Consider the following 25,933-nt stretch of genomic DNA (forward strand, 5'->3'; position numbering starts at 1 on the left):
GGGCGATGGTTTGTTTCCTTCGCCTTTACAATCTTTGGCATGATAATTGGTGGAAAGTAAATTTGCCACTCTATTCTTTTTTGGTACACAGCTGCTGATTGTAACAATATTTTCATGAAAATCAAACAATGACGAAAGCACTGGGCGAGAATTGGTTTTTCACATTTCTGGTGGAATGCAGCGTTTGTTGGGTCGTATGGTGCCAATTAATGGCAGCGAGGCCCTTAGCTCCATTCAATGTGGCGCAACAGTTGTCGACTATTATTGTACAGTCACTGTTCGCATATTGGTTGAATAATTGTACCATCCCATTCTTGATCCTTGATCAAATTCACGCTCTTCTTCTTCTGAACGGCCACAATATAGTTTTCCTTGCAACGGACATTTTTCTTGGGAGTCACATGCCGACCAGATTTTTATGCCGTATTTCGCCGGTTTTATGGAATATATTGAATATAGTGAATTTATTTCGACCCGATATGGGAATAGTTTTTCGTCAATAGAATATTTCAATGTGGATCACAATAATGTGGATCACTAAGGTTTTCATTCAAGAAATTTCATGTATCACGAATGGGCGCAGCTTTATCGGTTATTTGGCGAAATTCACGTATTCGACTGTTGTCAAAACGTGTCAAAATTTCGATGATGGGACATTGCTGCTCGGAAAATGGGCAAAGCATCCGAACGTCACAAAATTTCCGCTTTATAACACTCCCATTACCCATGGCCAAAATAATACAAATAAAAGCAACAAGGCCAGTTTTAGTGAGAGCAATTCAAACTCTTTGTTTTGCATCTCGATGCTTATCGATTTGTTTCCGAAATGGTGTAAAAAATTTCTTGAATACCTCAATAGGAACGGAATTTTGTAGCCTTGGCCAGGAGTGAAATCGCATAAAATTGTGTTGTCGAATACGAATAACGGCAGATGGCTTATCTGTCTGCCACTTTGTTCCATCTCTGCCGTAGAAAAACTGATCGTCAGCACTTGGTTCTGGTGTAGCCGTCAATTCATTCACTAAATCATCCTCAATTTCTTCATCGTTGTCACGTATTTTATTTGGCTCGATTATTTCTTCCCGCTCAATATCGGATGCATCTTCTTCAGGCAACTAATCACCATCTCGATCATCATCACCACTACCAAATAGAGTCGCTTCATCATCGTTGCTTTCATTCTACTTCCACGACGAATATCAGACCCCAAAGCCAAAGAAAGTCGGTTAAAATAATCAATACTCAGATTTCTTCCATGTGATCTTGTCTATTAAGGTGCTTTATTTGCGCGTAAATGACTTTTTATTCGACACTATCGCGTTAAGTGTTCAAACGCTTGCTTGCTGACTAGCTGAGAAATAGAAACGACGCAGAATTTATATACAGCTAATATAGAAAGAACGAAAAAAACGACACAAAACCCAGTTTGTAGATGTGCAGGTAAGGTAAATGACCGTAAAAGGTAGTCTTAATATAGATTGACCACGGAAAAGTAGAAAAAGCGGGTAGAATAGTCAAAGTGAATCATATTTCCATACATTTTTAAAGGGATCCAATCAGACCCGAGATGTTCAAGCGAAGGTGTAACTTTTTAAACTCTTTTTGTCGTCCGATTCAATGATCCGTTTTAAAAAGTTATATCCATAAATCGGTAGAAAATTGAGTTTTAGGAAGCTGCCTGGAAGCTCCATTCGTTAGCTATAGTAAAGGGTTTTCCAATAACAGGTGTTATGAACGAATGGATTGGGCTATCGAGAGATGATTAACGATTTTTATGACCGGAATTGAATGGTATTGATCTGGACAACGTTTATTTTCAACAAGGCGGTGCTACGTGCCACGCAAGCAACGAAACCATTGATCTTTTACGAGAAAAATTTTCGGAACGTGTTATCTCTCGAAGAGGTGATCACAATTGACCACTGACATCTTGTGATTTAACACCTTATGACTTTTTTTCTTGGGGGCCACGTGAAAGAAAAGGTTACGATAACAGCTCAGGGTCGACTCGAGACCTCAAAAATGGAATTCGTGAGGCTATCGAGGACATAGGGCAGCCACTTTGCAGTTCGGTTATGGAAAATTTCCTGAAAAGGATATTGTCCTGTAAGCGTGGTCATGGTGGTAATTTGCCTGATGTTATTTTCCACTATTAACGGCACACCTTCCTCTTTATAATGAAATAAACACCCGATCGTTTATATTAAAAAATAGCATTTTTCTTTGAATATCAAAATAACTCCTCTTATTGGAAAACCCTTTAGAAATATGTTAAATTCACGTCCAAAGTCCAAAAAGGTCTGGGCAAGCCCGGGTGCCCAACGGAGGGTTAAAAATGTTTCTCGGCCTAAACCTGTCATAATCAGTTAGACACGCTCATATCGCCACATACACACATACAAAGGCCTGTGCCTTCAATGTCAATAATTGCAATATTGCAAAAGTTAGTCTTGATGCCCCTGAACCTCTACTACTTTTCTCCGGTCTGTTTACTACAAACCAGCTTGTAGATATGTATGTATTTGTGTGGTGCCCTTCTAATACTTTCACAAAACACTTGAGCGCAAAGGCTTATAGCCAACCACAAGGACGCAAAGTAAGGCAGCAAGATGGCCTGTACTCGGAATGAAAGTAGCGAGTTAAAGATCTAACGCTGCGCTGCTGCTGTTGCTGCTGCTACTTGCAACTTAGCCTTTTACCGGCAGTTAAGCCATCACCAACATCCTATTGGGCATTCAAGCAATCAAGCGATAGGTTCAAATAATCTTAACAGAGCATGCATTTGTGTGTGGGTATGTGTCTGTGGCAGCATGTGTCTGCTGCAATATTTTGATTAACAGACGAAAGTGAAAAAAGGAAAGCTAAATAGTAACCTTAGGTTTATTGCATAGCGCTCTTAACAGATGTGGCGCTGCCTTCTATCTCATTTCACATAAACACACACACACACACACTAAACTTACTTTGCACTTCAACGATTTGACGGACGTGTGAAGAATTACGACCTTAATTGGTTTTCAAAGTATGGAAAAAGTCTGCGAATACTTCTGGCTGCGGTGGGCTTAGGCATCCTTCTGCATGCTCACACATGCACACACTCATGTACAGACGTGTGTATGTATAGCACGTACAGAACTACTTAAATACATACACACATACATGCATGCATTCATCGAAATATTGTAAGATCGAAGTTAAGTGGGGAATTTTATTTTTACTTTTATTGTTGATTCTCTTCCTCAGCAATGAACTTGCGAGAGTAGAGTTATTGGCCAGAAAGGCTGATATTATAAGCATTGATCCGTGGCTTAATTCTTTTTTTTTAATTTTTGAAGCTGGATACGGTCGGGGGTTTTCAACTTATTTATTGTATTCCTAAATATGTCCGTCAAATGTGTATTTACTTGGAAAAATTATATCAAAATTAATAGTTACTGATTCTGGCGCAATCTAAGATTGAGGTTTCTTTTGGCTTTTCAATTTTTTTATATATCTTTTTCAAAACCCAAACTCACCTAGAAAAAATCACATTTGTCCCTCTCTGGCTATAAAATAATCTACTGTGTAGTGGCGCATATAAAAATGTTCACTCAAAAATGTTAAATCAAACTTTCTCCAGATTCTTCTACAAAAATATGTAGCAAAAAAAAAACATATTGTATTTTAATGTGCAGTTCAGTAGAAATATTATACATATAATTACTATTGAAGATAGGTAAATACTTTATTGGTAGAGGGTACATTTACTATTACATTTTACCTTTTCAAAGGCAATGGCAAAGACTGGCATTGCTCGCTCATTCTTCAGACCGTTTCTTTATAATACCTGTGAGTCAGCCTTCCATCTCATAACTCACACAATATTAAAAAAAAATACCAGTCTAACGGTTAGACTTGTTAGAAGTGAAACCTTCCGTAAAACAAACTGAGAGAGAATAAGACGAAAGCAGCATTAGGAGCGGGATAATTATAGGTTCATTATAATATTGCTATAAAGTTCATATTTTATTTTCTTCATTTTATCATTATTCATCCTCAATGTTTTCAATTTCAACAAATGATACGAGTGGCTTATGATAGATAAAATATGATACAAATGCTTTGGTTTCGATGTTGTCAAAAAAAATACCCAAACGGACCGAAGAAACAGACTTACAAATTTCTTCCATTTTCGTCTACTTGTATTCATATAAAAATTTATGTCTCTTCCCACCAAAGCTAAATGTATTAGTATATTTTTTCTTGTATTTATTCAAGGCTGAAATCCAAAAAACTGTTTTCAATAAATAATCAGAAATGTCCTACAATGCAAATTTCAAAAAAAAAAAAAATTTTATTTCTTGTGATTCGAACAAAGAATTTTGGATCGGAAGCTCACATTGCTAGCCGCTCGGCAATCGCGCCATACTGTCGGTGTTGTCCTAAAAGTTATTTAGTTCGTCGCTACGTTTATATGTAATTCGTTTCACTTTTTCCCAAATCACTCCCAACGATTCTAAAGAAGTTTTCACTTCAAAAATTAATGTACGAAATATTTATACCGATTCACTTAAACTGACTTTCAGTATCTAAACCAAAAAACTGTTCAATAAATAATCAGAAATGTCCTACAATGCAAATTTCAAAAAAAAAAATTCCATTTTCGTCTACATGTATTCATATAAAAATTTATGGCTCTTCCCACCAAAGCTAAATGTATTAGTATATTTTTTCTTGTATTTATTCAAAGCCGAAATCCCGGCGGTACTGCAATACCGGGTCAACCCGTGGCAGAGAAGGAGCAAGCCCATAAAACACTCCGCCCATTTCCAAAAATCAGTTTAACATTTGTTGTCCTCCGATGGAGGATCTATCAGATGTTAAGCTGATAACCACACTACCTAGTCAATACATTTTAAATAATAAACCTAATAAAACTTTTGAGAATTACACGCTCACAAAAATTATTTATATCAACATATAATATAACGCTTCGTAACTAAATAACTTTTAGGCCAGCGACGACAGCATGGCGCGGTAGCCGAGCGACTAGCAATGTGAGCTTCCGATCCAAAATCCTTGGTTCAAATCACAAGAAAAAATAAAAGTTATTTTTATTTATTTCGTCGCTACTTTTATATCAACATATAATATAACGCTTGGTAGCCAAGTTGGTCGCTTTTTTCGTTTCACTTTTCCTCAAATCACTCCCAACGATTCTAAAGAAGTTTTCACTTCAAAAAGCAAGCATCAAATAATAATTGGCAGGTTACTATGATAATTAATATTACAGGGTCCAGCATTCCAAGTGTAACCAACTTCTGTTAGTTGCCTAAATGACAGTACAGAGTGTTGTTAACTAGAGCTCGGAAGAATTTTGCCGAGAGTAAATGCGAAAAATGTAAATCAGTAATGTATTTCAAACGAAATAGTCCATTATATTTGGGGAATCACTACCATTGTTCGTGGGCTCGATCACCTCAAATCAAATAAAAGTTTTGCTTATCGCACCATACCAGTACTCGTTCCACTGATACTGGTAGCATCGCGCAACGTCATGGAGGCGTTATTCAAATGACTGTAACGTCACGTGAACTAGTTCAGAAAGTGAAGAAGCGACTTGAGCGAAATTCCCGACGAAGTACCAATCAAATGGCAAAAGAACTGAAAATTTGAAAATATCTGACCGTACCATCCGCCGCACACTGAAAAAGGATCTCAAAGTCAAGCTTTACAAGACCTAAAAGGCGCATGATCTCACAGCAAAGCAGCAACAAGTCAGACTTGAAAGAGCGAAGGAGTTACTTCGTTGGCTGAAAGCGGTCATTTTTCGAACATTCTGTATTCTGAGTAGAAATATTTTCAAATTGAGCAGCTCGTTAACTCCCAAAATAATAAGGTTTATTTGACCGACCATTCATACGAGAATTTGAGTCATCGATTGGCCACGAGGAGGGAGCCCCCACCGCAGGTAATGGTTTGAGCCTCTGTAACCGCAGATGGGCGAGCCCCAATCGTTTTCATTGAGCCTGACCTCAAGGTTGGTTGGAAATATTATATTACCGGGAAAGCATTCTGGAAGTTGCTTTGAAGCCGTGACCAGACAAACATTTATTTCAGTGGCAGACCATTGCCGTTTAACAGGACTCGGCACCGTCTCACAAAGCTCGAGTGAACCCAGAATGGCTAATAAACAACGTTCCGAACTTGATAACATCCACACAATGGCTCTCAAATTCACCATATCCGAACCCAATGGATAATTCTCTTCGTGTCATTTTGGAGAGCAAAGTCCGAACTAAAAGACTCATCAGTCTCCAGGTGCTGAAAAAAGCCATTGCTTGAGAGTGGGCCAAAATACCTGCAAGTCACATTCGAGCAGCTTTCAATTCGTTTCTGGACCGTCTCAAGGCCATAGTCAGGGCAAAAGGTGGTCGTATCGAGCAAAAGTAAATTGATTTTTAATTTTGTATTATTTTGACACATTTTGTACTTTGAATTGAATAAAAGTAATTTTCCTTTTGGCCTTTTTAATTGGTTACACTTCGACTGTCGGACCCTGTAAATAAATTAAGAATAATTTCATTCTTCCGCCGAGTACTTTTTAGCTGCAAGGGTAATAACGACATCAAAAACTATAGCTGAGAATGGCAAACTGTGTTGGCTTTTCCTTTCAGGGGGGGTTTCGCAATTCATCATGAATCGTTTAGGTTGGGTTAGGTTGAAGCAGTTGCCCTGTGGCATACACTCAGGCTCATAGCCCATTGTGATACCGCGTGGGAAGCTTGTCCCTATCTCTCCTAAAACCAGTGTGTGCTTTTGAAAAAATTGAGAATATCTCTGATTTCTGCAGAACTGAGATCTTCCAACTCATTAAAAAATTGTTTACCTAGAATAGTAAACCTACGTCTGGGCAGGACAGAGGCCCAGTAGGTGCGAGACTGTCTCTTCCTCGCCCTCATCTAGACAACTTCTACAGAAGTCATGTGTTTGCACACCCATCCTTTGGGCGTGTGAATGAATGAATCTTTTAAACCTATTCGCGAATTTCATAGAGTACTGGCGGAATTGTCAGCCTCTATTTATTTCGAAATGAGGAACGAGTTGCCGTTATGGTGAATGGGAGCGGTATCGAGCGATGCTGACGGATAGTTTGTTTCCAAAAATTAATCAGCTAAACATCGACGACGATTGTTGGTTCCAACGAGATCGCGCAGCTTGCCATTCAGCGCGCTTAACAATTAATTTATTGTAATATTCAAGCCAAAATTGCCGCCATAATTCATTGAAAAAAATTGGACTGATCGATGAACCATGTAACTCGTAGCCGTGGCGGAAATATGGCGGATAACATATTCAAACGCTAAAACCCATGAAATTATCTACCAGATTAAAATAAAAAAAAATTATTGCAACAATATTTATATTTTGTATTATCATTTTAAGTTTTCGAGCTCTTAAAAATATACCAGATATTTAAACCTCCGTTTTCGAGTATGTCACCCGTCTGACTTTGGCAAAGTACTGTACACTCCAGTTTAGAGAAAATGGTGAGATTCATGACTATACCTACATATTAAAGTGGTGCACAAGTCGACATATATGTGCTTTCAAGTCATTTGCTAAATTCACACAACAATGCAGTGTTTTGTTCTCAACTAACAGTAACAGGCAATAGCAGCTAGAGAGAAAACCAAATCATGCTTTTGTATGACTTGTTTCTCTCTCAGCATTATCACAACACACATATTTCGGCAAGATAGCAAGAAAAGCAATGACACTGAAAGGCAATGAAAAACAATTCAATTCAAACAAGTGAATTGTGTCAAATGTGGACTATTTACTTACATGAATTCCTGATATTTTAAAATCAAATAGGCAGTTAATGTTTGGTATGATGGTTTTGTAGAATAAAAATTAAATTCTGATTAATATTTGAATGTAACTTACACTTTGCCGCTAATATACACTACGTACATACATACATATGACACCAATTCACACATTGTACTTGATGTCTTTCGGCAAAGCTTGTATGAGAATGTTTTTCTACCATTGCCATGCAAGCATATAAGCAGCGTCGTGCAATTCGTGCACTGTCGATAGAGCCGAAGTAGTATTGCTTGTTGAAGACAGTTTTTCTTCGTTGCTGTTCAAGTTGTGTGCCTACATTGCTTTTTGTCTTCACAAACAGTGTCACATGCAATGTGTGACTTGTTGCTTTGTAATAAGCAAGTCATTTGTGCACCACTTTACTACATATGTACTTAGTCTCGCCGTAAGTTCTGTTACAAGTTAAGTCAGTTATAGATATGCAGTTATAATAATATTTTTAATGAAGTTTACTTTATTTAATCATGTAAATATTAAGAAAAAAGTTTACATTTTTATTCGAAATGGACACCATTTGCTTTTGCACAAGCCTTCAAACGATTAGACATTCAGATATTGCAGCACGCACGGATGTTGACGTCGCTGCGCGACCCAAAGATTGTTCGGAACACTCAAAATTTCCGTGAGGTCTTCGACAGGTTCTGTTCTCCTATTCTGACCACAAACTGCAGTCCAATGGATTCAGATCGGGACTTCCAGACAGCCAATCTTCTATGACTATGAACCCAGGTATTTTGTTTTTTGTCGCCGCTGGGTGGTTTTTGACTTATGGGCTGTGTCAGAATCTAGCTGGAAGATCCAACGCTCTCTGTAGAAGAGAGTACTGCTCAACTGCTTCACTACGCCTTCTAAGTCACCGTCCTGGTACACTTTGGCCCCGGTCTTAATCCCTTTTTCACAGAAATGAAGAGATGTAACGCCTTTACAAGACACTCACCACCAAACCATCACGGAGGCTGGATGGTGGCAACGCTGAACCCTTGGAACAACAGTTTATGCGTCTTTAGAAGTTTTAGCATAGATTTTATCGTTTTGTTTATGAACAATTTCTTCAACAGTGAACAGTTTCTCGTCTCTGAAAAGAACATTTTCATGGCCGTTAACCGCGTGCCACCGAAGAAGCTGCTTGCATCTGTCGAGTCTAATTTTTTCAAGCGCGTTGTGAAGAGATGATCAGTTAAGCGACGGAAGGCTTTCATGTGGATGTCATATCTAATTAGTCTTCGCATGGATCTGGTCGGTGTATTCATTTCCACACTTCTGTAATGCAGTCACTGCAATGCGATTTTCGTTGGCTCCCCACTCCATTGTTAGCAAGCGAAAGTTGTCACGAAACTGAGCATAATTTAAAACAAAAGCAAAAATAACGGAACTTTTTTCTGCGAGTTTGTTCTCGTCGTATGCATTGAAAAATTTGTCACAGAATTTATTGCAAGAATAGGTATATAAGTATTTATATAAACATATGCAAGGTGGCGCAAAATTAACCATCCTACCAGAAGATTTAAAATTTTGCAAACGCGTCGACGTCAAATACACAAACAGACAAGCAATGGACGGCGAAAAGGTTGCTCAAAATCGTAAAGTTTTACGGCACATGGTTTTTTATGAGGAGCTAAATACACTCGGGGGTTTACCATCGTCTAGCGAGGAGCGACCGCTAATAGACTTTTCTATCAATTGTTGTTTCATGATAAGGATTTCAAACTTGTGCACTTCTGAATAGTAGTCGCGCACCAACCTATTCGGCTACGGCGGACGCCATGGACTGAATACCTGTGCACATAAAAAAAAGAAAAAAATGGAGTGAAATACTAATAGTCGTGTTGAATCAATACAAGGACGGGTTCGATCAACATACGAAAAAAAATTCAAATCCATGGCTCTATTTAAAGCTTTTTTTTCGTGGATTTTGGCACAATTAAAGTCTATTTTTTCATCCTTCTTAAAATCGAAATTGATTTTCTAACTTAGTTATTTGGTATCCTATTTTCGAAAGCGTCGGCCGCCGTAGCCGAATGGGTTGGTGCGTGATCACCATTCGGAATTCACTGAGAGGTCGTTGGTTCGAATCTCGGTGAAAGCAAAATTAATAAAAACATTTTTCTAATAGCGGTCGCCCCTCGGCAGGCAATGGCAAACCTCCGAGTGTATTTCTGCCATGAAAAAGCTCCTCATAAAAATATCTGCCGTTCGGAGTCGGCTTAAAACTGTAGGTCCCTCCATTTGGAGAACAACACCAAGACGCACACCACAAATAGGAGGAGGAGCTCGGCCAAACACCTAACAGAAGTGTACGCGCCAATTATTTATTTTTTTATTTTATTTTCGAAAGCGTAGGCCACTATTTCATTTTTGAGGAGTTCTACATATCGCTCGGATATCCTTTTGATCTTCGAAGTCATTTTCAAAAAAAAAACAAAAATGTTTGCCTTACGCGACAATTTTTGTCCACTTTTTGCCACCAGGAATGCTTCTCAATCACAGAAAACGCAAACGGATATAAATAGAGAGTACATAAAAAAAAATAGCTTTATGCCACAATGTGCATGCATACATTCACACATACATACGTAAAACTCATATAATTATTTGAAAAAGCAAAATTCGACAAATACGCAATTAATCCAAATTAAAATTCAAATGTTCCAACGATTGCGATTGTCAGATGTGAATGTAAATTTTTGAAGCTGGGCGCACGCTGGCGCAATGGACTAATGGAATATTTCGCAAACACACACACACATACATATTATATCTCTATAAACATAAACAACTAGCAAATAATCAAATGCTTATAACAAGGAAAATGCCATTGAGCTTTGTGTGAGTGGAAGTAATATTCATCACGGGATACCGAGAGACGGGTCTTTTTTTTAATATATTTTGTTATAATATTTTAAAATCCCGTAATTTTGCGTTTGAAATGGAGAAATAAAAATTCTCTTCTTTAGCAAAAAAGCAGCACTAAAAAGCGCTTTGCGTTTACAACACTTTGTAACAGAAATCAACGGAGATTTTTGTATTCAATGCTCACACACAGGTTTACTTCACAAAATGAAAACAACACCACCTTTTGACCGAAGTTTCTATATTATATATGATAATCATTGTTCAGATACTTAACAAACGACAGCTGAAGTTACACAAGGCAGCGTGCTACAACTACTACTGCGATATATCGTATGTTCTGTTCACCGCAGACATACCATCTACTGCCGAAACCAACTCTTCAATTGCTATGTTCGCAGACAATACAATACTATTGACATCAGACAGAAGCCTAACTATCGCTACTAAAAATCTAGCAATAAGTTTTTTGATCGGTTGCGTAGTTTTCGTTTGGCGTTCATTGAAAAATAGGAAATCAAAAGGTACATTTTCGTCATATTTTGCTTTTTTATTTCCGCAGAGGGAAAACCGCATCACGAGCTCATAAAAAGTCAAGTTATGCGCTGTTTATGATGATGAAGCCTTAAAAGAAGGACAGTTTCAAAATTGGCTTGTCAAATTTCGTTCTGGTGATTTTTCACTGAAAGATGAAAAACGCTCTGGTCGTCCAGTTGAAGTTGATGAAGCCCTAATCAAAGCAATAATCGATTCGGATCATCACAGTACAACACGTGAGATTGCAGAGAAGCTTCATGTACCCCATACATGCATTGCAAATCACTTAGAACAACTTGGCTATGTACAAAAACTCGATACATGGGTTCGTCGCGAATTGAAAAAAATTCAAGAAAGTCAACGCAACGCCTTAACAGCTGCGATTAGCTAAAGAAACGTAATGAAAATGATCCATTTTTAAAACGATTGATAACTGGCGATGAAAAATGGGTTGTTTACAAAAATATCAAGTGGAAAAGATCGGGAGCAGGCCAGGTGAACCAAGTCAAACAACATCAAAAGCTGATATTCATCAAAATAAGGTTTTGTTATCAGTTTGATGGGATTACAAAGGGATTGTCTACTTTTAACTCTTACCACCCAACCGAACGATCAATTCTGCTGTCTACATTGAACAACTAACGAGAAATTAAACAATGCAGTCGAAGAAAAGCGCCCCGAATTGACAAATCGAAAAAGTATTGTATCCATCATGACAATGCAAGGTCGGACACATCTTTGGTCGCTCGGTAAAAATTATTGGAGCTTGGTTGGAATGTTTTGCCCCATCTACCATATAGTGCTGCCTTTGCACCATCTGATTACTTTCTGTTTCTAACTTTAAAAAACTCCTTGAATGGCAAACATTTCAATAATGATGATGATGTCAAATCATGCCTGATTCAGTTTTTTGCTAACAAAAACCAGAAGTTTTATGAACATGGGATTATGATGCTGCCTGAAAGATGGCAAAAGGACATTGATGAAAATGCGCAGTACATTACAGAATAAAGTTATTTAGTTCCCTGAAAAAATTGTCTTTGATTTTCTAAAAAAAATCCGCAATTACTTAGTTGCCAACCCAAAGGTCCAATTAAAATAAACGGCAAATTACTTAGAGTAAAACCAAGTGGAAAATACTTAGAAATTCATTTGGACTCAAAACTAAATTGGAATTACTACATCAAGCAAAAAGTTAAACAAACAAAGAAATATCATACTTTGAAAACTTCATTGGTTAGTCTGCAAAAAATCTATGTTTAATATACAGAACAAACTGTTGCTGTACAAAAAATTATTAAACCAATCTGATTATATCTGATTATTATGTATGAACCACAAGTATGGAGAATGACTAAGAATGCTCGTATAGCAAAAATCGAATACCAACAATCGATTATTTTTCGCATATTGACCATGTCAAACTAATACACAGGATATGATGGAATACATTCTGTCAAAAAAGTACCTGAAATTGTTCAATAAAACGCAAAATAATTGTTTAATCTTCAAAATTTATTTCGTCGCCTTCAAAATAGGCTCCGTTTGAAGCAATATACATTTGCCAGCGATTAGTCCAGTCATCAAAGCACCTTTTAAATGCGCTTGAAGAGATCTTCTTCAGCTCCTTCAGCGAGTTCTCCTTAATGGCCTCTATCGACTCAAAGCGTCCGAGTGGCAATTTATGTTTTAGGAAAAGGAAAAAATTACAGAGGGTTAAATCCGGTGAATACGGTGGTTGTTTGATGATATTTGTTGAGTTTTTGGTCAAAAATATGTTCACAATATGAGCCTTGTGAGACGGCGCGTTGTCATAGTGCAAGATCCATGAGTTTTCTTTTCTCAAGTTATTTACCGAAAAACCATTTGGAATGCATTTCGAGTGCACAACATCATGAAAATCGAAGAAACCGAGAAGCATGACTTTCACTTTTGACCGTCTTCAACGTGGTTTTTTGGTTTTTGGCTCATGTAGATAACGCCATTCACCCGCCTGTTGACTGATTTACATGTCAAACTTATATACCCATGTCTCATCACCTCTTATGATGCGCTAGATAAACGTTGAGTTCGAATTCACTTGCTCAAGCACGTCTTCAGCCACCTTCTTTCGATGAATTTTTTGAAAGAAATTCAACTCTCTTGGAACGAGTTGAGCAGCCACGCGTCTTGGCGTCTCATGCCCAATTGATGATGTAAAGGTTTGCGAACTAACTCGCGAGACACGCTGAGGTCACGAGCTACCTCCCTCAAACTTAAGTGATGATGTTTTGTTGACTTCTCGGCTCTCTGCCAAAGCCTTGTACCATTCGTAGACCCGTATATTTGATAAAGCACACTCGCCATAGTCTCTCTGCAACGATCCGGCATACGAAATCGCGTTTTATGTGTAACGCCCGCTTTTAAAATTAACAATTCCCGATATTTTTTTGACAGAATGTATGTAACAACAAAAGTGATATGGAGGAGGAAGTCAATAGCACTGAATTTTGGAGCAGTGAAGAAGAGGATCTACGTTATATAGCTCCTGGCAAAAAAAGAGCGGATATTATTTTTGATTCTGAAAGTGAAAATGAATCAGATGCTATATTTCCTTAGAAACTTCCACCGAAAAAGGTGCTGCTTTTGATTTGTTGTAAACATCGAAATAAGGTAGAGCTACTTGCATCTCATAATCATTATCAACTGTCTATGCTAAAAGGCATATTGTGCTTGGTTCGGTAAGTAGTGATTTCAAATTGATTGTTGGCGAAGACATAATGGCATATATGGTATAAAATCATGCACCGAACTGGAAGTTTGGATTCTTTATAAAGATACCACCCAATTGATGAGTTCAAGGAAGGATTTTTTGATCTAATTAGCTGAAGAGCTAAGAAAAAACAACTTGGCTGACTTCAGTAAAAATATGTATGTACCCAACACACCATAATCTAGTTTTAAAGTGCAAATCAAGTCATTAGTAACAAAACAAAAGACAATAGTAAATGTAAAACAATCGAAACAAGCACAATGCGAAAACGGAAAACAATGGAGAAATATTCTAACCGCGTTCTGTGCGGCACAAAACCTGTGTAAATACAGTTGAATATGAAATGATAAAGTCAGAACCTTATTATATTTTTTATAAAGAATCATCCCTGCCTTAAGTGAGGGACCGTTCACTCATAACATTCTAATCTTATTTAATACAACTCGAATTTTAATATTTCAATGCATGACCATTTTTGAAATGCAACTTCTTAGGCGTCGATGGCCGAGCGAGAATGGAGAGTAAAATTTCAAGGTCATGCAACGTTTGGAGCAATTTCGTTCCGCGAGAGAGAAAAAAAGATATAACGTAGAGGAAAAGGAGAGAGAGAGCTATATCTTATATATATCTTACACTTTACACTATACACTTTAGGCTATTTTTCCCGAGTTTTTCCTTTTGGTTGCTAATTTCTAATGAGAAATAACACTGCCTACTTTTTGGCGCTTGTTCGTTGGGGCAAACTTGTAGGAAATATATATTTGGTGCCTACTTTTTGGCGCTATTTTTCCTTGGTGCCTACTGTTAGGGCCGTTTTTGCGTCCCAATTTTTTTGGCGTGTTTTTTTTGGTGCCTACTTTTTGGCGCTTATTTCCGTTTCCTGGCTAGTGCTTGTGCGTACTATAAAGTGCTATCCATTCCGGCATCGGATTTATTGGTATTTCGTTGCGGTAATATGAGCCGTTGCTGCAGTCCTGGAATCGCTGCGCTTGTGCGAGTGATAAAAGCTCGGATTAGTGCACGTTGTTGCCACACTTTGTGTCCGGCGTTTACCTACACCGGTCGACCATTCTCCGTTCTTTGTAAATTTTGTCCATTTGTTCTCTGCAAATGTTGTGAATTTATTTAAATATATATTTTTTCTCTCTCTCTCTCCCTCTCATTCTCTCTCGGGTCTCTCCCTCTTTCTTTGTCTGCCTTGAAACTTTCACTTCTGTTATGTGTACGACGCTACACGCACTTTTTTTTTATTCGCCCCATTGTCATGGAATTTGGCATGTAATTATTCTATACAACGTTTAGTGGCCAAACCGGAATAAAATTAAAATAAACGAAAAGAATATAAACAACAATATACAATACAATACAAGATTGATTGTATTCGCGCGATGTATAGATATAAATGGGAATGATGCAAGAGTTGGCTAAACAGGGCACCTTTCGACACCAGCTAACTAATAAATTGACAATATTCAAAATGAATGTTCAAACATCAGCTTTCTTTAGAATTATTATAAGAACTTTCTTTATGTAGGCCCTAAGTTTCATTTGCTCAAAGCAATTCACGGTTAAATCATTTTATTAGTCAATTTAGCTCATAGCCGTAACAAGAAGTATAGTAATAGAATTTTAAATATATCAAACTGGATCAGTTCGTAAATATAGTGTTCAATTCAAAAATAATTGACGCAATTTTGTTCCAATTAGGTTGTGCCAAAATAATGAATATCTAAATCTCGGTACCAATTTCGGGATGCCGAAAATTTCGGTATTGCAAACATTGAAAAAATTGACATTGTGCGTGCGTGCCCATGCGTTAACTGCTTCACAATCATTTGCGCATGCATCCAATCCAATATGTTAATTATGCTTAAATAATCTAATAATTCTAAAATCCGATACGAATTAATTGGCAGAAAATGTCGCGACATTCGGGCGCAAACTGCTAAAAGCAGAGCAAAAAGCACACACATCGGAAGGCATATGTTGTGTGTGCATGTGTATGTGGGCCAGGGAGTGACACTTTTATTTGACCGTGAATGCATTTGCTCATTAGAAGCACACCAACCTGGGCTGCAACAAAAATTTCGCGCAAATGCTAATTATTCCTGTCCATATGCAAACATTTTTGAATTGAACATTGCTCTGCTCTGCGCCGTGTTTGTGTGTATGTACTTGTATGCATGAATGGTGTGACTTGTGAATTAGTATGCAAATGCCAGATGTGACCATTCGCAAATAATATGAAATTAAAATCAGTTTTGTTTTTCTATGTTGTTATTTGCTGTTAATTTTATATTGTCGCTGGCCATTTGCGAATTGCCATTTGACCAAGGACAAATGTGGATTTGTCCATTAAATCTATGCGGTATGGTAAATTTTTTTCTAAATCCTTTTCAAATTTATTTATTTAGATGGCTAAGATATTAAGTGTACTACTAAGCAATGGAAGACACAGCGAGCCAGAAGATATTTTGCGTAACGAAGTCAAGTTTCTAGTCCTCAATACCCAAGTGTCCTAACATTGCCTAATGAAGTCTGTAAGTCCTTTGTAACTGAATTACTAACATCTCCTAACGGACAACTGCACTTTTCTAAAAAAAAATATGAATCTTAATTTAGCCAAGTGGGTGGTGCGCCGGTGCCGAGTAAGTTTATGTGTGTCTACTATTGAATTCCTTCGCGTTCGAAACCTACTGCGGTACGAAGGTTAGGTTAAAAATGCCTTCTCACCATGTAGTAGCCGTCGCGATTACGTATGTAGTGATTCCATTAAAAATATTCCGCCTCTTCTCTTGGATTTTTCCATCCGCCCTGTGACTGCCTCCGCATTGTTTTGGAGGTAGAGGTCCAACACGGCAAAGCCGGACACATTTACTTACTCACCCTGCGTCCAGGGATGCCGGTTTCGAAAAACATATGCTTAATGCTCTTTAGTATAACTTTCCATTTCACGGCTCTGTTTTCGGATAATATCCCCCACGAAATTTGCGACGGCATTCCATTTCCCTTTAACTATCATCATTTTCTCGATTATTCCTTTAGGTGTAAATACACCAATAGCTCATGGCAGAGCTGTTCTCTCTATGTTCTACCTCTCGCATTTAAAGGAGGTGCGCTCCGCATCATCATACTCAGTATAACCATATATGGAGTTTGGTAGGCTCACAAGTACTTGCGAAAGGACCCATGCCCGCACAAGAACTGTATGAGGTAATAATTAACCTCATCGGGCTTTCTTTCTACCCACTTTTTAGATCGGCTATTAGTCTCTCTGCCTATTTGCAGTATTGTTCAGAGTACCATCTTGCCTGCCAAAGAATGAGCGTTTGAGTTCTATGATAACAACGGAGAAGGTTAGGTTAAGTTAGGAAGCGGTGGCTCCCATGCTCCATGAGGATGTAGAGGGACCCACTTAGACCTGGAGTCCCATTATGGAGGTCCTGCATGTGGTATACTTGTTTTGGGCTCAAGTTCGCCTGTAATTCTCAATGTGGTGGAACTATATTACTTCTGTCTGGCACTCCTTAAGTAGCACTAAAGCGCCGCATCAAACATTATGAGACCTCCAACAGGCAGATATTTACAGCCAGCCAGAGCTGTTGATATAATGGAGGAGATTTATTGGATTTAGGTTTGGCCCACTGCTCCAGGCTGTCGAAGAAAGTAGCCCCCAGTGACCTTAGACGACTAGCTGCCCAACTCGGACATTTACAGAGAAAGTGCTCAACAGTCTCCTTCTCTGAAAGGCACCCACAGCTTCTGCAATGGGGGTTAAATGGTAACCCTAGCGTTTCCGCGTGTGTGCCGATCGTCCAGTGCCGGTAAGTATAGTTAAAAGTTTGGAAATTGAATGACGTGGTGTACAAAGGACTTTTTGAATCCTCCGTATATTGTACTGAGGCCAAACGGTTTTGAAATAGCACATGAAAAACTTGAGCTCCATCTTTTCTGCGCTTTCATGAGATATAATTTGTGCAGTTCCTCTTTAACAACTGTCAGGGAGCTGCCGATGTTTCTGAGGCAAATTCAGTCTCCTTTCTGGCAAGCTCAACAGCAAGTTCATTTCCGTCTACGTTCCTATGTCCTGGAACCAAGATCAGAGAAAGGCTACCTGCACACTCAAGAGATTTGGTCTTCTCCTTACAGGAGTTTACTAGTTTCGTTCTACACCATGACGTCGCCAAAGCCTTGATCGCTTCTTGACATTCGGAGAAAATGTTTCCAACCTATTTGGAAAGATTGCCCTAGCACGACCCTCAAACTATAGTTTGCGGATAGAGAGATCTATTCGATGTTCGGTGAAATATGGTGTTAACTACCTGAAAATGCTACTATGTCCCTTGAGAGATACCCTCTAGAGGCCCATCTCCATTAACCTGATTGCACTTTGAACTGCGATGGAAATAACGGAAAAGTCGATGGGAAGTAAGTGCAAAAGAACATTCAGGGCAATACTGGGACAAGTTTTACATGCTCCGGTGATGCCAATGCATCCAGTCTGGACCCTCCCCAGTTTAGTGATATTATAGCCCTTCTGAAGAGCTTCCCACCAAACCAGGCATCCATACGTTAAAATTGAAAAACCACTGCATTGTACATATACAACCTGTGACCTGTGGCTTGAGTCTCCATTTTTTACCGAATATAGATTTGCAGGAGTAGAAGGCTGTACTGGCCTTCTTTACCCGATTTTCAATGTGTAGCTTCCAATGGAGTTTGAAGACAAGTATCACTCCAAGATACCTAACTTCCGATGAAGGCTGGAGATCGTGTTTGTTTAATTTGGGAAGTCGAAATGGTGGAGGTTTATAATTTCTGGTAAATAGCACCAGCTCCGTCTCCCTAAAACCAATAAAATATTATGGATGGCTGCGGATTCTCAGTCTCTCACACGTCTAAGGAAGTAAGAATTTAATCAGTGATGAGACATTCTCGCAGAGAGCGGAGGAAAAAGTGTTTGATACCCTCCACTTTCTCCTCATTTTTTCGGGTTCTAAGGTCCAATTTCCAGAAATGTATCGGTATCAAGAGAGCTACAAAACGGTAATGGTGCTCCTGTCAGCCAGCTCAATTCGAATAGTTATACATTCAATTGTTACTTTGGATAAAGTATTACTGCACTGTACAGATTTTCTAGCAACTTGACTGTCAAAGTAAATACATAGTAATCGGCTCCCTTACAAAGACCGAATCTCTGACCAACAACGGAGCATCACTTATCCTGTTTTCGTTAAAGATAGTCACTGGCTCTGTTTCATAGTCCTTAACATCATCCCATTCATATCTTCAGTGTCATCTAGCTTTCTGTGTACTACCGGAAAGGTTTTTGGAGTTTTTGAGAGCCTTAGTCTCATGAATTTCCCGAGGCGTGTTTTTAGTCTAATTACTTGGCAGTAAGTTCGCAATTGCCATACATCATTAGTATCATACTTAGATAGTAATACTGTTCTATATTGTCTGAAGACCTTGGATGGGGAGTTTCTATTTAGGAAATGGTAGGCCTCCGTGCGTATTTCAAAAAAAATTTTGGAAATGATACTGAACGAAATATAAGATGTTCTAGCAAAAACAAAAATAAAACAGTGAATTACTGTGGCGAGAGCATTATAGTTTGGAGTTGGTTCTCTTCTATGCAAATCAGCTGAGTCCTTCAAATTCGATGAGAGCCGATTTGCGGTTTGATGAAGACGACATCTTTGCATTCTGACATCGTGCATTCCATCCACCTTTAAGAAATGCGTGAACAGGTTCCGCAGACCATGCCTCCGAAAGCTACAACCCGCGTACCCTTTCCTTGATCGAACATCGAATATGGGAATATCCTGTTGGGGCCAAGCGAGTGCGTACATTATTCAGTCACCAGGGGGATGAACTCAAAGTTTCTAGGATAAATTTAATGGTCACAAGTGAAGTCAAGCTTGCAGCATAAGCCTCACAGTCTGATTGCGGATCGTGCAGTGCACAGATGTAACTTTTAGCATTGCGTTCGGCGAGAGACTTCGTCTTTTCCAATGGCGCTCATGCAACATAAAAAATAGCTGCTGCCTTCCTTATCCTCTCGTCTATGTTGAGCTTTTTAATATGGATTATATCCAGATATTCCTTTCAAGGATTATATCCAGGCAGTTCACCTTGGCAGAAAGTTCTAACGGGGCGTCCACTACTAAGCAGAGTTTAACTTTGTATTTATGTTTCCTTGTAAAAAGGACGAACTCTGTCTTGAGAGAACTCACCGACAAGTCGCTTACCACTTCGTTTTAGTTACGCTGCTTCAATTCCTACAGAGTATTCATCAGCTCCTCCTTCAGCAATTCACTGGCCACGAGAACAAAGTAACGTAGCACGGCATTTAATTTAAAATTAATGATAATTAACAATTTTTTCCCAACTTTTGCAACTCCATCCCTTTAAGATAGACAGGCAGTTTACATGTACATATTTGCCTTTTCGTTTCAATAAATACAAACAAGATTCTCTAGTTGGATTCTAGCACTATGTATGTGCGTGTGTATATACAAATACAATACATATCTACATCCCATACATGGTACATAAATATACAAAAAGTACTAGAATCAGCTTGCAACTGCATTGGCTTGAAACGTACAACATTTCATTGCTTTGTAGTGCGTTATATTGCGATGCGTTTGGGGAGAATGTTCTCAAATTTTTGAATTCTCAGTGAAATGTGGCAATTTGTTGGACTTACTGCTGTCCAACTAGAGGCCATTTTATTTTTTTTATTTGGTTTTTGTAATGGTATGGCCACCCGAGCAACAGACAGACGGCTTGGCAAGTAAAATAGCTGGCAGTCTACTCCTCGGTAATTCAGGCAGTTAGGCAACCAAGCGTTAAAGGCATCCAATGAATGAATGTTATCTGCTGTGCAAATTGACACGCACACAAATACAAATATATATGTATGGCTGTTTATAGATAAATTTCCCAATGAACACTTAATATATTTTTCTATTAGGAATACAGAATTTTCTAATTTCCAAAATTTCGAAAATTTCCTAAGTCGATTTGATAGTAAGGCAGTAATCCCTAAGAAGGCTTTGTATGAATGAAGAGAGAAATGCAGAGAGTTCTGGATAAAATGACTGGCGCACGAGCCAAGATCTTTCTGTCAATCCGAGCAAAACTACCTTAGTCTTTTTCATGAGAAAAGGGAAATTAGATGGACTTAGTTTTAAAGGTGTAAACCCTTCTCTCTGCCTACTAAAAGCGCATACACCTGGGCACACCCTGGGCAATGCAGCGACATCATTGCGACCCTTTCAGCTTATTTAACATATTTGGAGAGGTCGTAGGTGTAGAGGTCAAAATAGGTGCCAACGACTAAAAGCAGGGCCTTTGATTTTATGGAAAAAGCAGCAGATAAGCCCCTGGTGGGTCAACGCTGTCGTCCTAAGACCCAGAAGAGGGTTACTGGTAAAACTAGGCTGTCTGGAGTCTATAAGGAGGGCAAGTTTTGCCACCAGAATAGAGGTGAAAGGTAAAGCTGGTATTCTGTTTTTTTCAAAGTCTTTGGACCAATGAGACATTTGAGGGGATTAGAAGAAGAATAGGTATTCCAGCACAGAAAGGTGTGACATTCAGTCTCTCTGAGAATAATTTGGGATAAGAAACTGACCTGGAAGACACGTGTTTCGCTGAAGATGGATCGCACGCTAATATTTTTCAACAATGCAGTAGAGCCTTTGGTATGTTAAAACCTGTGGTCTGAAATCTGCTATGGTATTGTGGATATACGCAACACTTATCAGATCAATTGTCACTTATACCTCTGTGGTTTGGTGACGAGGAACCATAGTTAGGTCCACATATCAGGAACTATACAAACTGCAATGTATTACGAGTCCATGGGAACAACCTCCGGCAGAGCTGCTTGATTTGCTCCCGTTGGATCTTAAGATAAAGCAGGAAGCAATAAAAGCAATGTATAGACTCCGTAAATGTAGTTTCTGGCACGAATACGGAACTTGGAGACACAGATAAGCCTTTAAGATGCTATGCGGGCAATATCAACTGCTTTTGGCATCTAAGGATAATCTTATGCTCATAGTTTCATTTCGAAGAAAAGTTGATGTTAGCCAATGGAGTAATCCAGAGTGCATTCAAAGAAATTTCACGGATATTTTCTTTACCGATTTGTCAAAAAATGAAAGTAATAAGTATCACTATTTTATGGGGGAAATGGCAACTGTTTTCCAAACGGAAATTTTTGCAATTCTGCAAGTAGCAGAATAGAAAGTTGAGAAGAGATGTAGCGGGAAACAGATTGAAGTCTTTAGTGATGGCGAAGCCACACTGGGGGTTTTGGAGAACGCAAAGCAAACCTCAAACATTGTTCAAGAATTAAGAAGAAGCTTAATCCCGTTGCAAGACGGAAAGAGCTTGTACTTATATGAGCTGTAGAACACCGCGGGGTTCAAGAAAATGAAATTGTCGTTGAGTCAACTGCGAATAAGCGGTTACCCGACAAGAACCAGAGCCAATAAGAGGAATCAGTTCTGCGTAAATCATGAAGTGGATCAGCGCTTATGAATACAACTTACATAAAAAGCGCTGGTCCAGTCTAGATCACTGCAGAACTGCAAAGTGATTTGTGACAAGCTCGAACAGAAACTGTCTACTAAACTTTCTACTAAAACTTGGAAGAAAAGACGTTCGATTGATGGTCGCTATTATTACAGGACACAACATATGGGGTCAGCAAATTACCACCCTTGGAATCATTGAGGAGTCGATTTATTTTTCTTGCTTAGCGGAGCCGGATGGCACCCAGCATTTTGAGTGACGTGCCTTTGCAAGACTCCGAATTTTGGGTTACGATGTCATGAGAGTGAGTAATATTTGTTCTCTCAAACTGAAGGATATTTTCAGATTTGCCAAAGAATCGGAAAAATTCTCACGGTACCGTTATCTGTGCCGCTGTCTCTATTCTATCAAATCTCTTTGCCTCTGTTAATCCTTTCCTTTCCTACTTGACTATCTACACTTTTACTTTCCAGAGCTTTGAAGACAACGGACTTTTAAGCCTTAGAGTTTTATGAGTTACCCATCTCTCGGTGCTTCTTGGCGCGCCTTTCAAATTTCAAATTTCAATTTCCAGCCTAAATATCAATTTGAATTTAATAAATTTTCACTTCCTTGAGATAAAGCAACAACTTGAGAATAATAAATTTCAGCAGAGAAATGATCTAAAGTAACAACTTGAGCATAATACATTTCTCAGAGGCTGGAGATTAATAGAAAAATGTTGGGAATAATCAACTTGAGAATAATAAATTTCTCAAGGGCTTGAGATCAGCAGAGAAATGATCTAAAGTAACAACTTGAGAATAATACATTTCTCAGAGGCTGGAGATTAATAGAAAAATGTTGTGAATAATCAACTTGAGAATAGTAAATTTCTCAGTGGTTTGGATTTATGAATTTTGATATTGTTTTTGAATATTAATTCGAGAATTATAAATGCTTCAAAAGCTAGAAATCATTTGCAGAAGAAGGATATAAAATAGTTTCACATTAAAAAAATATTAGAAAAATATTTTCTTTTGTGTTTGTTGGGATAAAAATGTTGCTCCTATTCCTTTGTATTTGTGCGTTTGTCAGCAAATATTTATTCCCTGGTGCAACATTTTGACTTTTGTCATTAAAGCGAATTACTCTTTGTTAGTTTCATGTTGATTTTTTCTTGTAATGTACGAAATTGCAACATGAAAATAAACGAGCAGCAAAATAGGAAATGTTAGAGTATGCAGAAGAGCAGATCTAAAAATTAAATGGTACGCCAAGTTGTAAGACACACACAAACACACAGACAATTAAAAATGAAAAACAAATTTGTCACTCCTTTGAAGCTAAGCTAATCCCAAAGCTATGCCCAACAGCCAGCTAACCAGTTGTTGTTCTGATTGCTGTTACTTTGAGTAACATTGCTATTGTACTTACAGCAATACAGCAACACAGCAACAATGACACTTGCTACACATTGCAACCTTCCACTTTTGTTGCGGTCATATTTATTTGGGGTATAGTAAAATGCTTTATTATCCATGTCATGGAACGGCAACGATGGAAATGCCACATTCAACAATTAAAGCGCAACATACGCTGCGTAATCCCAACACGCACATACTTATTTACAGCTACATACATATATATGTGTGTGCGTGTGTGTGTACGTATGTATGCAAATCCGGCCGTGTACGTAATCACCCAAAAAGTTGGAAATGCGATTATAAATAAGTAAATACCTCCGTCAGCCGATCCAAACCACTTTGCTTGCATTTCATACACTTCGAATAGTTTTTATCCAATATTTTATCAATTTAATTTATATGAAAAACTTTTCTCGCACATTCACAACCCATTTACGTCGTGATTCGATGCAAACAAATTTTCTGTTTAATTCAATTTTTCGCTACTTAGCACAGCAATCGGTGGTGTAGTGGCGAAATGGCGAAATGGCGTCCACTCGCTGCTCTAACCCATTACAGTTGCACCCGAAAAAGCCATTACTCCCCGTTGAAGTGCTTGCTTGCAAAGGCGTGACGCTGTATTTTAAGGCCAAATTTCTGTAATGAGGTAATTTCATTAGTGTTGTTAATAAACTCGTTTACATGTAAATTCGTAATTGAAATTTACTCTTGCCCCTTGCCGTTTTCACCTCAATCGATAATCCATTTTCGTTTGTGGCAACCCTGTTGCAGGTTTTTCCGTTACGACGCTATGCCTCACCGGCGCTAGAGTTTAATCATAAAATTCAATTTATGCCAATTGAAGTTACGTGCTACACAAAAAAACAACAACAGCAATAAGCCGAGTAATAGCGACCGAAAGCGCCGCAAATCCGCTACAGTTAGAGCAACGAAAGGCACTGGTAGGTGTGTGTGCGAGTATGTGTGTGTGTGTGCGCGCTTATGCGTGAGAGTGTTGCCAATTGGAAGTTCCAAAAATCCTATTCTTCTTTCCGGAATTGCTTAACGCTCTTAAAAATTTAAAAAGATTGTTTAAGAATATCAAATAAAGGATTTCCCAATAACAGGTGCTACAGGTGAATGGATTGTGCTATCGAGATATGATTAACTATTTTTTGTGGCCGGAATTGGATGGTATTGATCTGGACAACGTTTATTTTCAAAAAGATGGCGCTACGTGCTAAACAAGCAACGGAACCATTGATCTTTTAACGGGAAAGTTTCCCGTTTCTGGTGCGTGTTATCTTTTGAAAAGGTCATCACGATTGACCACTGAGATCTTGTAATTTAACACCTTGTGACTTTTTTCTTGGAGGCCACGTGAAAGAGAAGGTTGCACCAACAGCCGGGGGTCGATTCAAGACCTAAAAAATGGAATTCGTGAGGCTATCGGGGACATAGGGCAGCCACTTTGTAATTCGGTTTTGGAAAATTTCATGAAAAGGATATTGTCCTGTAAGCGTGGTCGTGATGGTCATTTGCCTGATGTTATTTTCCACTATTAACGGCATACCTTCCTCTTTAAAATGAAATAAGCATCCGATCATTTATTATTAAAAAATAGCATTTTTCTTTCGTAACCCTTCTAAGCAACACTAAAATATTTATTTCAAGTTAGTTATTAAATATCCGATTGTCCTCATTCTAGTCTCGAGTAGTTCTACATTTCGTTCTTATGTTCTTTTGTACTCCGAAGCATTTCCTCCTATAGTTGGATTGGTGAAGCAAAGTTGTGCCTCTTAAAATATTCTTTTCATCCAGTTCAAGTACTTTCAAATTATTTGAAAGCTCATTTAAGAATGCTTACGGGGGTTGCGCGCTTAATATTTTGCGCCCAATGATGGCAACGCAGTAAAATAGCATTAACCAGACGCGAGGTGTCCAACCAAAGGTGAAATTTATTATATTACATTCTTTTCCTCGTCCTGTT

General features: G+C 38.4%; 1 pseudogene; it reads right to left on the reverse strand.

Moving 5' to 3' along the window:
* Positions 1 to 4,719: 4,719 nt before the first annotated feature.
* LOC129236554 (U2 spliceosomal RNA) lies at positions 4,720 to 4,903 on the reverse strand (annotated as a pseudogene).
* Between the last annotated feature and the right edge of the window lie 21,030 nt (positions 4,904 to 25,933).

Source organism: Anastrepha obliqua, chromosome 1 (genome assembly GCF_027943255.1).
Source record: "Anastrepha obliqua isolate idAnaObli1 chromosome 1, idAnaObli1_1.0, whole genome shotgun sequence".
Taxonomy (NCBI): Eukaryota; Metazoa; Arthropoda; class Insecta; order Diptera; family Tephritidae; genus Anastrepha; species Anastrepha obliqua.